We start from the raw sequence: 12933 nt of genomic DNA, 5'->3' as shown, positions 1-12933 counted from the left end.
TTAGAAGTCATTTTAAAATTTTAATACATATGCAAATATCAGTGCTTCTGCAGCACAGTCCTGGTTTGTGTAATAAGAATTAGTGGTGTAACTGCAGATTCTTGCCTTTGTTCATCAGAACAGTTTTCTTTCTCGCTGTGAAGCAGCAGGAAATGTGATGAAGGACACTGCCTTTGCAGCTTGGGAGACAGTGAACTGTTAGAGCTCGGTAATAACTCACTCTGCTAGTGGATGGTCAGTGAGGAAGGCTGAATTTATTTGTTCACAAATATTCACTTTTGCTAAATCATTGCCTCTTCCTTTACATTATAAGCACTTCAGTGGAAGGGAGTGCAGTGTTAACGGTAAAGTCTATGTTTAACATATGCATGAGTAGGTTCTTCCAGATCTTCAAAACCGTTTCCACTGCATGTCTAACTTTTTTTTTTCCCCCCTTTAAAGAAAATGGCAACTAAAAAAGTGAAACATGAATGTTACCTTATATGTTAACCTTCAGTATTTTCCCAAGCTTTGTGATTACAAATAAGAAAAGGTGGGGTTTTTTGAGATAACTTTTATTACTGTTTTGTCTTTTCAGGAGGGAGTGTTCTAGAAAATATCATATGTAGTAATTTGTCCAAAAATACCAACTTTCCTTTCTGTACAGTCCTTATTACACAAATGGTTTTACCTGGTTTCAATTGAACTATGAATTGTTGAGTCATTTTTTTACACTTGACCCACTGGATGTTGGCAGCATGTTACTTATCAGTGTTTTGCAATGTAGGTATCTCTGGGACATGTTTAGACTTCATAGTGCACTGTGTGCATGAAATTGTATGATAAACCACATTTAAGATGCATTTAACAATAGAAAATATTTGTATAAGCCAGAGTGTTGTGCAACCTTTGTCCCTTTGCCAAAAATAAGTTAACTGTTAGGTTTTATAACATATGAAGTGTGATAATAAGAAACTTGTGTTTCCATCTCTCCCTTTGTTTTTACTGGAATATTTGATTCCCACAAGATTTTGAGCACATATGTGTATTTTAGTAGCTAGATCATTTGATTTTATTTTTGTGTAGTTCTTATGTGATATTCTTTTATTATATGAGCTTAGCTTTTGGTCTTAAATTCTCTGCTTTTAAAGGCCCTTATTGCTTACAGTTTATTATTTTGAGCTAGAGGTTAACACATTGAACTTAGTGCTCTAATGATTCAGTAAACGTTTGTATTTGGAATGGTCATTCAGCAGGCTTCATTTTTGTTGCCCCATTTAAATCCCTTTCATGGTCTATCCAAAAGTAGACTAAACTTTCTGAGGGAACTTGATGAGCATGGAAGGCATAACAAAGATGAAGTACTGCCTCTACTCCTGTCCTTCTTGGTGGCTTTTAACTTCATAAGCCCTTTGCTCTGCAGATTGAGGGATCGTTGTGATATTTCTTTTTTTCCTATGCTTCTGTGAAGCACTGCTGTCTTTTATTAAAAGAGAAAAGAAACAAGAATTGCTAGTGTGAAACCCATCTGACATGGGTCTGAGCTTGGCAGAGGATGTGTTCCATTCCCAATAGTTTGGGTACAAACGTTGTGTTTTAAGGTGGGAAGAGTTGAGACATGGCTGTGATTGACCACCCCATGATCCTGAAGGTCTTTTCCAACTTGAGCAATTCTATGGTTCTGTGATTCTATGCTATCCTTTTTAATCTCAGGATCAGAGAGTAGTTCCAGGTTGCTGTTTGCTGATACACATCTAACCAAGGACACTTTTCAGTTACCGTGGTGGGAGTCAAATCTTTTAAGAGTCTTCTCTTTGTGGGAAGTAGAGCATTCAGAGCTTGTCAGTCTGCTCTAAATTTTTCTCATGGTGTTCACAATATTAATCATCCTTACACTTTGTTGATGGAATAATGTAGGAATGTACTCTGAAGCTTAACTGATGCTTGGTCTTAACCTCATAATATTCTTCATGCTTCATTCATCTAGCAGCACTGAAGAAAGACAGTAACAGATAGTTTTCACAGTTGTTGAAGCTTGAGCCTAACTCACAAATACACTACATCCTCCAGGCAGTCTCTTCTAGAATACAAGTCCTTACTTGGACTAATTCTTTGTGTTTTGCTGATGGCATTACTATTTCCTAAAGCAGTCAATTTTATTTGTTAATTTAATCAAAGGACTGACACATTTCCTAGCTCATGAAATTCATTCTGTTCCAGAATTTATCTTACGTATATGATGTCGCTATTGAAATGCTAGCACCTTTTTGGTGGTGAATTAACAGTAATGAATTAAATTATTATGCAATATAAATATTTTCCTTCCTATAAAGCTCGCTGAAGAGAGGGTTTAAAATCTCTTAGTTTCTGTAAGCTTAAGCAAATAAAATGCCATGTCCAGGTGGCTTTTGGAGAACTCCAAGAAGGAAACCCCACAGCTCCTGGGCAGCCTGTGCCAGTGTTTCATCCCTTGTACAACACAGAAGTTCATCCTTATAGTGAGAGCAATGGTGAGTGGTGTTACTTGTTCCCATATAAGAAAATAATTAAATATACTTTAGAAATAATGTTAGAAAAATTTAGAAAATTATTTTATCACTCCTTTTTCTTTTCAAATGTAGCTTATACTGGAGTGTTTCTTCTGTCAGTCCAAAATTTCCTATTGCATTGGTAACAATAGAGACTTCCATTAACTTCTGTGCTCTCCTAGACTGCACCTTTAGTTTGGCATGCAAGGTTCTCGTTTCCTATTTCCATTCCTGAACCAAGAGGCCATGTTCCATCTGTTGTGAACAACTTGCTTGGAAACATTGATGGCTTTAGATGTGTAACACGATGACAGATGTCACAACTCCACTGTTTTTGTTTTTTTTTTTTACTTCTGCATAGAAATCTGCATCTTCCTGGTTGCTTGCAGCCCTACGTAGCACAGCTTAGTAGAAGACAGCTCTGCATGTTACCCCTCTGACAAAGGCACTGATGAGGAAATTACATTTCAGAAGCCATCTCTTAGTCAGGAAATTTCTTTTGTTCAGGATGCGTGAGGAGTTATCTGTACCCTTAAAAAGCTCCCCTTGGCTTCAGTGAAAGTAGCATTAGGCCATAAGAGAGAAATAAGCCTGAGTTCTTCTCCTAAGTGATATATTGTGATACAAAATTCAGTCCAGTGATACTTTACAATAATAGGTTAATTTAAGTTGTGTTGAGAGCTTGATTTTGGGTTGAAACTAGATGATCATTGTGGTCCCTTTCAACCGAGGCCATTCTGTGATTGTATATGAATTTGGGAAGCACTTTCTTGATGACAGGAAAGAAGAAAATCACCGTGATTTTAAAGATGGGTACTTCTACTTGAAAACAAAATTCTTTTGTGTAGAATTACTGGGAATCCATGAAGACTGTGAGATTAAAAGCAGCAGATTTAGTAACAGTGCAGGAACTGCTAAGCATGTCTGACATTTGAAATAATAAGAGAATCTTGTCATAAATGGATGAGAGAAAAAGTGAATTAAGGCAGTGCCATCTTCCATTTTGATAAGATTAGAGCCTACGTGTGTAATCAAAGGCAAATAGTGCCATTGTGACAGAAAATACATTCTGAAAGGACACTGGCAGATCCAGTGCTTAGAAGCTGTTTTGGAAGTAAAACGAAAATGAAAGCCTAAAAGCAGCTGAAATAAAGTGGAATAGAATTTTTTCCATTGCGTGTTTTACAGTTTTATTCAACATGGTCCCATCAAGTTGAAGTGTTGAATAGCTGAAATACATCATAATATTATTTAACAAAATCAGTTCGTGTAGCTCTTGTCTAGGTAAATTCATTTCTGATAATTTGTCTCAAAATTATAAAGATTAAACTGTTGTCAGTGAAAAATGAAAAAATCCACAATCTTCAATACTGTCAAGAAGGTATGATGGCTTTTCTCACACAGAGGATTATACTTTGTAGACCTTCTCACTTGTGTGTGGTGTCACCAACAACAGGGCCTAAACATGAAGAATGTCTTTGGTTTGTGCAGCTTTGTTTTGACTTCTCCTGGCTGAGATTTTTATGCTCTTAGCTTCTTAATGGATTGCAGTGATGGGTGTAATGTGGGTATGTGGTCATGGCCAACAGTAGGGGTCATGATCTGAAGAAACTCTATTTTTATATAAATTTTACGTGAGTTGCAGACAGAAATGATAAAAATGGGGCATTAAAAAATGGGTAGCCGGTAACACGAACCCAGTGACAACATTGGCAAAATTAATATGCAGAAAAAACAGGTGGCTAAACTTAGCAGATCTCACAGGGGAATTAAGTACATATTTCTAATACATGTGCATCTGGATACATGTGCATGTGGAGAGAGCTGCACATTTCTAAACTGTAATAGAAAACTAACCAGAAGAAAAGAATGTTCAAGCTTTTATCTTCTAATGTAGTGGTCAGGGGTGTGGTTTAGTGGTGAGCGTGGTAGTGTTGGATTGACGGTTGTGCCTGGTGATCTTCAGGGTCTGCCTCAAGCATAAATGATTCTATGATTCTGTGTCCAGCTCTTTAATCTATTCTCACATACCCTCTTCACTATTACGTGGATTTTCATTTTTCTCTTCATTCCTCAGAAGAGGGAACTGCTAAATCATCAGTCAGTCTCATAAGCACAGCAAGAGATTTCTTCCCTCTCAGCTCTCATTAATTCTGCTCAGCCTTGCTGCTTCATGCATTGAGAAACAGAGCAGTAAGTTGTTCAGTAATGTTTGCTGCATGGTAGTAACACCTCAGTAGTAAGTTAAAGAGATTTCCCAAAGTCCCTACTTTGTACATCTGCCTGATCACCATTCTAGTCTTATTCTTGCTTGTAGCTGTGGAGGTAGTGAGCAAGAAACCATGAAAGTTGAGAAGTGACTAACATGAATGGTGAAATTCTGAATTTTTTTTGCAACACAAAACATCAGGATTAGGAACATGAGGAATTTTCAGAGTTTCATGTTAGGTAGGATTATCTAATTACCTATATTATGCCACTTCTTAAGGTGTGTGCTGTACTGTTCAGATGCTAACTTCCAAACCAAAGTTTAGAGTATGTCAAGGAAGCATGAGTGGAGATTAGGCTTATGGTGCTTGTCAGTTTTCTTGGCCAAAGCTCATTCCTGGTTATCTGGTCCAAGGAAAGCTTTTTAACATTAACCTTACATTGATTTGATTGCTTTATTTTCCTCACGAATGTCTTGTGCCATATTTCTCTTGCTCTGTGTGAGCACACCATGGCTCAGTTCACGTTAACCACAAATGGGAACTATAGTTCATCATGCTGTCAACACCTGAAAGTGGGCACTTCGGTCCTAGATTTGCCTGACTGAGTTCAGTACCTGACCAGTTTTAAATATAAGGAACTCAGTTTAGATAACAAAAAGATTAAAGATGGCAATGTGGCTAATAAGAAAAAGAAGATTAAAAAGTGGATATATACTTAGCAAAACTGGTTGATAAAACCACCCATATCTACAGAATATAGACCAAAGACTACACACTGACAGTTTTCCTTATTTGATTACTAAATGTCTCATCTAAAACAGAAATTAGGGCTACTTCAAGGTACAGTGACAACTGAAGCTCTATTTTTGCTTCTAATAAATTCTTTTGAAATATACATTTCATTTATTCTTAATAGTGTCTTGTATGTGTTATTCAAGTAAATAAATCTCTGAACAGTGCTATCTTACAGTATATGCTTTCTGAGTGGTTAAGGCAGGTAGATATCCCTTGCTCAGTCCTGAAACTTTTAGGGAAATATAGATTACATACAGTTCAGTACTCTTTATGAGGAAAATTTACAATACAGAAGTCTTGAAGATCAAGAGAGACCTGTAAATAGTAGAGTGATAATAGATAGTGCAAGTACTAATTTAGTAAAAATTGATTTCTAGTGCAATAAAAATAGAGGCTTGACAAAATCATCAGCAGTGCGTATGTCACAATGTAATAACCTAGTGTACGTGTGCAGGCTTCATTTTAACAATGACCACATTTTTAAGAGTGAGGATCCAAAGTAAATAATAACACTGCTTTCAAATTAGCTTGTTTAGATTCTAAGCATGTGACAAGAAGGCCGCAGGAAAAAGGGAAAAATGAGGTCTCAAGGCTTTCTAAGGAGAATCGTATTTTATTCATAACGTCCACAAAAGTGTACAGCTTCTACCATTGACTTTAATGTGCGTGATAGCTGAGATTGTTGTCTGCGATGATTCAGAGTAAGGAAGCACAAATGTTGATTTGGAGAGGCTTGATTTTTTTTAAATAACGTGTTTATTTGGTTACTAATGACACATCTGATTTCCTTTCAGATACATGTAGTTAGAATTCAAATGCACCTATAAAAAATATTTTTTCTAGGAAGTTAAAAGATATTAAAGTAGCCAAATGTACAAACAGAAAAAGAATAAAAATAAACTGAAAACCGGAATCTTTGGTCATTCATCAAGAATCCAAAGTAAAACATGAGAATGAAGAGGAAATGAAGGACTAAAAATAAAAAGATGGCTAGAATAGTGAATAGCACAACAGGATTTATGAAGTACTGTGGATTTTTACACATTTGGTCATAAAATCTTGTTACTTTGAATCTCCAAAATTTTGGATTTGTACAGTAATAACTAAGCTGAAGGATTCTATAAAAATGAGGGTATCATAAACACGTAGCAAGAAGTGAATTTCAAAAACAATTAGGATTTATAGCACATGTTTTCAAAAGAGCTCAACACCCTTTTGAAACCCAGGTTTCCCAAAGAACTTCAGCTGGGCGGTGAGATCTTTTGAAAGTCTGGCTGCAGATGTCTGTGGGTAGGACTTGAAAATCAGAGCCCAACACCTTTGGGGAGCTGGGCCAAACAATCAAAATTCACTATCAAGATGTGTTTCACAGAGTTGAATTTGGTTTTGTTTTGCACCATTTAGTGTGCCTTTACAGAAGTAAGGCAAGATAGGAGTCAGGACTTTAATTTACTTTACTAAATGTAAAATTGAATAGAGAAAGTCAATAAGGGCATTGAGGAACTGTTTATGAAATGAGCACTTGGGAGAATTTTGTGGAGTTTTTGAACATATACTTCCCATACATGCAGTTAAACTTTTAGTGCAGCCACTAACTCCTATCACCAATATCTCTTCCCAGAAGATTTGTATTAAATTGGGCAGGCTGGTCTACTGGTTGGCGACCCTGTACATGGCAGTGGGGTTGTAACTAGGTGATCGTCGAGGTCCTGAAATTCTTGATTTCTGCTGTTTGGAAACAATGCTACTTAACTATGGTATTTTTAAAAAAAAAAAAAAAAAAAAAAAAATTGAATTTGCCCTTTTATGTGGAATTTAGTGTTAAATATACATTTAAGTGAAAATCCAGAAGCCACAAATGTATTTAATAAACCCGTTACCTTTGGAGTCCCATAAGAAAGTTCAATTAATGCTAATGAAAATATGCCTCTAATAACTTTCTTACAACATTTCAAGTCACTGGAAAATTGTAAGAACACCCTGCTCCATTTCAAATTCCAGAATGAAGTATAATTCTGTGTGAGTAGAATTCACTGAGTCCTAATTGTTCTTGAAAACAGTAGAGTGAATTTCTGCTTCTCTGTTATAAAAAAGCAGTATGGCTATTGTAAGTAAATTTGACTAAAACCAAAAGTACAGTAAAACAGATCTGCATAAATACCATTTGAATTGTGACCTTTAATGGCAACTGGCAGAGTCTGGACTTTTTATTTGGCACTGGCAATTGCAAAATCTCACCATACTGTCGTTTTCAGTTGCACTAATGCCCTCCTAACCTGATGACCAGTTTTATTTGCATGATAAATTAGAGTTGCTGCGTATGCTCTTTTAGCAGATTCCTGCCCATATTCCACTCTTTGTAATACTATTAAGACTAGGGCAGTCTGTAGAATTGCTACAGGAAATTTGTATTCTTCCTTTGTTATTTAAAATGCTTGCAGTAATGGGGAAGTCAGTAGAAGGATGGGAAAATGAGCTGATTCCTATCTTTCTGATTCTGATACCCTGGCAAGAAACTGAGTGGTAAGTACTATCTTGAACTTCAGATGTATACCTTGTTCCTTTTCTTCCATTCACAAAAATACAAGGCAGAAAGTTTGGTGTTCTGTTCTGTTTCTTCTCAGTGCATAGTTCCTGTCTCACTTCTGTTTCTTTCAGATTAGGTAAATCAGGACTTGTCCAATTTTAAATCTCATCTTGGTTTTCCTTATCTGTCTGCTAGCTCTTTTAGGCAAAAACTAGCATTGGCGGGATGCCTTTTTGAAGCCTGATTTCAGTGGAGGATGGTGATACCCCATCAGTGTCTCAAGCAAAGTTCTTATAAATAGAAGTCTAAGGATCTCAAGGCACGGTTGGAAAATCATGACTTTCCTTTTTCACCAGCAAAATGAGATTATAATTGTAAGGCTGGTTTCTCGTTCACCTTGTTCAGCCCCTTTTCCTTAAATGCATTCTCATTGAGATTTATTATGCTGACGACTGTAAAAGCAGTTGGTTCAAGACAGCAGAGAATCTGATTCTTAATACTTTCTTTGTGTTGAACCATCTGTCTCTTCATCACACACGTTAAGGTTCATCCACAGTGGTAAGTCTCCCAGATCATGTCTAGAAGGACCAAAGTTGTGGCTACCATAAGGGTACCTGCAGATGGAATGAAGTGGTCTCATGTGAGTGCTACACTGAGAAAAAAAATCCCACCCTGTACTTCCAACATGAAAATGGAAAGAATTTCTTCTGGAAAGTGGCAGCTGCGTTCTGACATTCATGTAATGGGAGCAACTGAAAGCTTTATGGTGTGTAACTGTGACACTGCATTCCAACATAAGCTTCTCCCTGCCCTTCTTCCAACCAATAAACTATTCTTCCTCTCTTTTCACTCTCACCCCTCCTAATCTTCTTCTGTTTATATGCTTTAATCATAATAGCAACAAATCCATCCCTGCCGGTATTATCACACCGTTGCAAATTTTGGCTGTCTCCTTTGGCACCTTCCTTGTAGATGGAATGATATTGCCCACTTTGATGGGGCTTAATTCTCAATGTAAAATATTGCTCTGTCAATGAATATTTTCTCTATTAAACTATTTCCAGTCCAACAATAAGATACAGCTTTTTGGGAGAACAGTTTTCTCATTATTACCTTAACCCATAAAAAGGCTTTTTTTTTTTTAATTTTTTTTTTTTTTTTAACATTTTGGGCAAGTCTTCAGTTACCCAAATATTTGTAGTACAGAGTAATTTGCATTTCAGCCCTGTGAGACTAGTAAGTGTAATGAACAGTCTGTGTATTTAATATTTTTAATGTTTTTAATAATTTGCAACTAGTTCAGTATGTAGAGCTGACCTATTGAGAAGTAGTTTGTAGTGCCTGTAGGGAACACTCCTGTGTTAGAGTCTTGTGGATGTCTAGCAGAATTCTGGACTTTGACTGGGAAAATTCTAGAAGTACTTCTGTTTGGAAAATATTTCAAGTAATGTGAAACAACAGATTATTTTTTTCTTGTGCCATGACTCATTTTAAGGTGAGGTATGGATGGTCCCTTTCCTGTTGCCATTAAACAGGTTCCAGCATTGGAAGTCAGGTATTAAGAAAGATACAGACATCCTTTTGAAAGGGGGACCTAAAGCCTGGGGCACAAGATATGACTTATTCTTGGCTTATGGTTTTAAAATTGAATGATCAGAGTTCTCAATTTAGTTCTCAGTCCAAGAAGATACTCTGTGAGTACTGTGATAAGTGTGTTAGGGCAGTCTTGGCCTTCATCTGTCTCCATAAGAACAGTGAGAGGATCTTAGTCTTCAGATCGTGGCTTTGATGGGATTTACATTGGCTGTAAACAGTCATATTTAATAATTGAGAAATATTTTTTTAATCTGAATTTATTAACAAGGCAAAATTAAATGAATTGATAGAAAGTTTGCCACTAGTTTTTGGCTGGACCAATTTCACTCTCGTTGCTTTACAGTAAATGAAGTCATGTCATGACCAGAAGCAGTCAGTAGGATATTGGTCTTGCTAGTTTCTTCAGGATTCTGTTCTTTCAGTTATTCTGCTAATCACCAGCTATAGTGTCACTAAAGGTAGTTTCTTACTCTTAGCAGCAGAGGTTAGGACATACCAAGATTTCCATTCCTCTCACTGCGCTATTGAAGGATACACTTATTCTCATTCCATTGTAGTTCTACCATTGTTGAACTCTGAAGAAGAGGTTTGAGTGTACTCACAGTAATGCTATGTGTAGTTAATAAGCCTGATTGTGATTCACGTTTTAAATCTCTTAAATCTTTCGCACCAGCTCTTCATACAGCTGGTGCACTGAGTTCAGTCATAGGAATCCACCATACAGGGCACAGAATCAAATCTGTATTAAGTCAGTGTAATGTGGCCTTGAAGTAGACATAAATTTAGGCACACCTCACCTTGCTGCAAATAGCACTCAGACCTACTTAACTTCAGATGGGACTGCATGTGGTCATTGTGCCCAGCACTGTGTGCATCGTTGCACTTAAGACAACGGCACTTTGAAATACAAACGCATTTAAAAAATGCTGGTTCTTGAATTTTGTTTCCATTCAGATTGAATAGCCAGAAAACACTGGAGGCTTGAAGCATAAAAGTCAACCTTCAAACAATATTGAATAGTGTATGTTAAGTAGGGTGCCAGGACGTGGTAAACTTTATGATCACTGTTGGACGCTTCAGACAGATGAGAATATTGCTAAAAGGTAGAACCTGAAAGCAAATGGTAAAAAATAAACCCAAGTTTTTCATTCATTTGAAAAGTATGTGTGTTGTATTTATTTGTAGTTAGTGAGTCAAATTCAGATGTTGAAAAAGGCAGAGAAATTTATATGGGATTCTGTTTATGTTGAATATAAAGGAATCTAATTAGACCAACAAACTAGGAGCAGGTAGATTAACTTTGATTTCAAAGCATCCTAATTGCTTTTCCTGCTAAATTATTCTCTTTTTGTCACATAGCATAGAAGTAAAACCATACCAGCTACAATGCTGAGTTAAGGAGAATCTCTGCTGCTGCCAGCAAATTGGCTGTAGCTTTGTTGGTTTGCATGGGAGAGTTCTGCCATTTTCCATCAGCTGGAAAGTTGAGTTTGTCTGTTTTCTTGACATTAAACATCATTAGCTGAGAGTTAACATCTATTAATACTTTAAAGCGTTGCCATCTTCTTTTTCCAGGATAGTCTGTGAAAGTATAACAGAGGTGAGGTGCCTGTGAGGTGCGTTGGTATATTCATTTTGCTGCTGCATTTCATTAGCTAAGAGAGCATGGCTATTCTTGGCTAGTGTTTGTGCTGCAGCTAAAAGAATGCCTTAGACTAACTTCTCCCAGAAACAGTGACATACTTCAGGCAAAGAATATACCAGGAACAGAATATGAAAGCCGAGCAAGCTCCTTACGTTTTTTCTAATAATATTTTTCTGATTAAGTCATGAAAAAATAAGACAAAGATTTGGCATTGGGAATGAGTCTGTAGGGTGGGGAAACGGAAAAGTGAGGTTGTTGTAATCTGTTGTGTTACACTGCACTACTTCAAAAGGAACATACAAGAAATTATGAACCTACTTAAAAAGGAGATTTCCCCTTAAATTTTATTTACTGTTTCTGGGCTTACCTACATTTGTGTGCAAGCTACAAAAAATGGATTTGTTTGCTGTCATTGAGGACAACATTGTCTTTACTGCAGTTTAATCTTTCCATAAAAAATAAAAGAGTTTATATGTCCTTATGTTTTACCCCAGTAAATAATAGTGAGATACTGTGAAAGTGTGAGGATTATACACAACTTCACAAAAATAGTATTGGTATTGCCTATATCTTTAATTACCCTCTATCTTTGAGGATGCTAATTCTTTTGAAGTATTAGGAAACGATGCATATGTGGACATATATATGTATGCGTACTGTTTCCTGAAGAATCTATATAGCAGCTGCTTTATGAATATGTCCAAATAGAAATAGTCTTACTATAAGTTTCTCTGTATGATTATTTGAATTTATTTTATCTTAAATCCAACTTGTTGTAATGTTCTCAGAACAGAATCTCCCACAGTTCTAAAATCCCCCTTTTTTTTTTTGCAGTCCAGAGTGTTAGAGATGTGACTGGCCTAAATTGACCAGCTCCCTTAGGGCCAGTTCAGTGATGATGTTTTGTAGAGGTGAGAAGGAGTCTATCAGGATTGTACCTGTGGTCCCAGAGAAGTAAGGATGGACTCTCTCAAACACACCATTAATTCTCTTTTTGTCTGTTTTTTTCAAGTCCGGAATAGGGTTTGATTCAGATTCTACCCCAAACTATTAGACTGTAAGTAATTCTATCTATAAAAACACAAAGTATGAACAAAGAAGAGTGCCTCAAATGCCAAGAGGCAGAGGCATCCTTGACATCAAGCTAAGATAAACGGAAAACAGTGCTTAAACAGGAAACAGCCCTTGTCATGCTGCCAACTTCAGCTTAGGATGTGATGCAACACAATATGAAGGCAATATTATTTTGTTAAAATATGTTATGAATTTCTTGTTGCTTGGCTTTGCAGTTCTCTTGTGAAGGGAGACATTGGTTGGAGCTTGGCTACCACTTCTCCACAGCGTCAGCTTTTGCTCCCTGGGCTCTGGTTTGACCTCTGTGTGACACAATCTGGACAAGGAACAAAAGTGAAAAGGCTGTAGAGACAACAGCATTTTATGGTGGCTATGTCATCTATTGGGCACATCCTGTAAGAATTAAAAGTTGGGGTGAGCAGGAAAAAGATTTAAAAATATAGAGCATTCATGGAGAGCTATAAAGATGGAGAAGGGGCAAGATGCATGGAAAATCTGCTTTTCACACTGTATATGTGGATTAACAAAGTGTAGCAGAGGGCTAAAGGTTTCCGTTAATGCATTTATGAAGATGAATGA

The 12933-nt window shown here is 36.7% G+C and overlaps 1 protein-coding gene across 2 annotated transcripts in view; it reads left to right on the top strand.

Annotated features, from left to right (window-relative positions):
* LDAH (lipid droplet associated hydrolase) overlaps window positions 1-12933 on the top strand; it is a 98169-nt gene that overhangs the window by 42034 nt on the left and 43202 nt on the right. The gene's annotated exons all lie outside the window — the stretch shown is intronic.

The sequence above is a fragment of the Coturnix japonica genome, chromosome 3 (assembly GCF_054131305.1).
Source record: "Coturnix japonica strain WE chromosome 3, WE-NBRP24, whole genome shotgun sequence".
NCBI classification, from domain to species: Eukaryota; Metazoa; Chordata; class Aves; order Galliformes; family Phasianidae; genus Coturnix; species Coturnix japonica.
This window is presented reverse-complemented; position numbering and strand designations above follow the sequence as displayed.